A 2,623-nucleotide genomic window follows, 5' to 3' on the forward strand; every position below is an offset into this window, starting at 1 on the left:
GCACCTCTCTCCTTCAACTCACAGGATTCCAGCAGTAGTTGTACTTTTCCCAAAATAGAGCTGAGAGCCTCTAAGACTCATATTTATGAAAGGGTTGATTATTACGAGAAAATGAATTAGTAAGAGTAATGTAAAAGACATGCATTTACAGAAAAAGTCAGCAGATCTAAGTAGGGATAACTCAGACACTGTAAAGAGAACTAGTATGAGTACAGTTGTCTCAGCTAACTCTTCTGGCCAGCCTGAGGCAGATGTCACTCAGGCTGGGGCAACCCCTCCCTGAGGCCAGATTCTGGTGAATAGCTCACAGAGAAGGCCTCTGGTCTAAGACTGCTCTTATGAGAAACCTGCTTCAAAACAGGTGTCCTGCTCCCTGGGTGGAGGTGGTCCCTCCTCTCACAACTTAAATACCTATTCAAGGCTGGACTGTGGTTTGGAAATGCAGATGGTCCCAAGAGACACACACCTCCCCCACACACACACATACACACACACATACAGTATCTCCACATAACCAGCCAGCACTATGTCTGCTCTATCTTCTGGGGACTGCTCCAGGTGAGCCCATGGCAGCCAGCAAGCACTAGAGCCACCTGGACAAACCACCCAGCAGTCTTACCTGCTTTGTGGCTCAAGGTCTGGGTGAAGGCCAGTCACCTCAAGATTAGAGCTGTGCCTCTGAGTTTTCTTCCATCCAGACTTAAGCTGCCAGGGTATCCCAGGACCATGAGAGAAAAAGCATTCAACCAGGCTTCTCTAAAGGGATCTCTACAGATAGATACCACTTCTGGAAGTCTCTTAAATAAAGTTTGAATTAACATTAGTTCTCAACCCTGGTTGCAAATTGAAATCAGCTGTGTTTAAAAAGTAGTAGTGCCTGGGGCCCACCCCAGAGATACTTATTTAATCTGGTGTGGGGCCTGAGTACCAGGATTTTTAAAAAGCTCTTCAAAGGATTCATGAAGCCAGTGGTGAGGACCACTGGTTTTAGAGTATAGCAGTGACTCTTGGCTGCCAGTTATCACGGGCAGAAGAAAGAGGCTCATGTCTGAGAGAGTCTCTTCTTATCACAGGTTCCCAGCAGGGACATGGGGGCCCTGTAGGTGGGGCCACCATTAGGGGGGTTTCACTTGGTCCTGGATGTGGCTGCTGCATCTAGTCCAGAGTGGACAGAGTCCCAGACACAGAGATCCAGGCCACCCCATCCTGACATTGTTCTGGACCCCCACCTCCCCCCACCAGTGATGGAGTGTAACCCCAGATGTGTAAAAAGCATATGCTTTGGAAGAAAAGGACATTGCCATTTCCTAACTCTCTAACCTCAGAGGAATTTATGAGCCTCCATCTTCCAAAACCTGGGTAATACCACATTTTTTACAGAATAGTTAGGAGAAGCAAAGTGTATCACAACACAAATAAATGGAAGTTGCAGAAAAATAAAATATCCCCATCAAAGTTTTTTCCACTCATGATTTAAAACCATGTAACAAGTAATACTAATGTATAAAAATGTCATTTTAAATTATTTTAATCACACAAATGCACTCACATTACCCCCCACCACAAGAAACTAACTAACTGCAACTTTTTACAAGGTAGAATATAAACAAAGATGATAAATAAAGGATAAGTGGAGCAGTGGTTAAAGCATTCAGCTAGTAAGCAAAAGGTCTGCTAATGAAAAGGTTGGCTATTCGAATCCACCAGTCACCCTGTGGAAGAAAGATAAACAATCTGCTTCCGTAAAGATTTTCATCCTTGGAAACTATGGGACAGCTCCGCTCTGTCCATAGGGTCACTAGGACCCAGAATCAACTCAATGGCAGTATGTTTGGTTTGGTTTCAACAGGGTATTTTTTTTTTTTTTTTTTTTGCTGATGGAAATTGTTGTTGTAATGGTTGGAAAGATCTAGATCAGTTGGGATTCCTGGGGGATACCTCAGGCCTAAGGAAGAATGACCTGAATAAGGAAAACACAAATTTGATCATGTTATTGCTGACTGCCTCAAGGACAAAATCTGAATTCCCCAGCACAGCCTTTGTGACGTGGCTCCTTTTCAGCTTGTCAGGTGTCCACAACAGGTGTTTAGGCCTTCATCACCTGGTCAAGATGGGTTCCTGTGAATTCTTTAAAAACTTTTCAGTAGCTGGTTCTTCTCCCTGACTAGGATGATGTAGCTATCAGGGATTCTGTTCTTTTAAAAACATATTTATTAACTGCTCACTTTGTGCCAGACATTTTACAATGTAATTTCTCAACAACCATTAAGTGTCCTTATTTTACAGATGAAGGAAAACTGAAGCAAAGGGAGGTTAAGTCACTTGCACAAATTATACAGCCAGGAACCAGGGGGTCTAGGACTAGCACTCAGACAATTCAAACACCAGATCTCAGGTTCCTTACTACCTGGGAACATGTTTACAAAACTCACCAAATTAAAAAATTATCAAACTTTATAATATTCAAAAGGAAATGCTACTGTCACTTTACAAGGATTCATTAGGAAAAGCTGAGAGTTCTTACAGAAAGTCTTATGGATGGAAGAACATCCCATCCCTGGCTGTCCCCTTATCCAACAGGCAGTCATTTGGAGGCCACAGTTTTAAAAATTAAAACTAAAAC

Source organism: Orycteropus afer, unplaced genomic scaffold (genome assembly GCF_000298275.1).
Source record: "Orycteropus afer afer isolate SDZICR_OR568_19922 unplaced genomic scaffold, OryAfe1.0 scaffold00121, whole genome shotgun sequence".
Lineage (NCBI taxonomy): Eukaryota > Metazoa > Chordata > Mammalia > Tubulidentata > Orycteropodidae > Orycteropus > Orycteropus afer.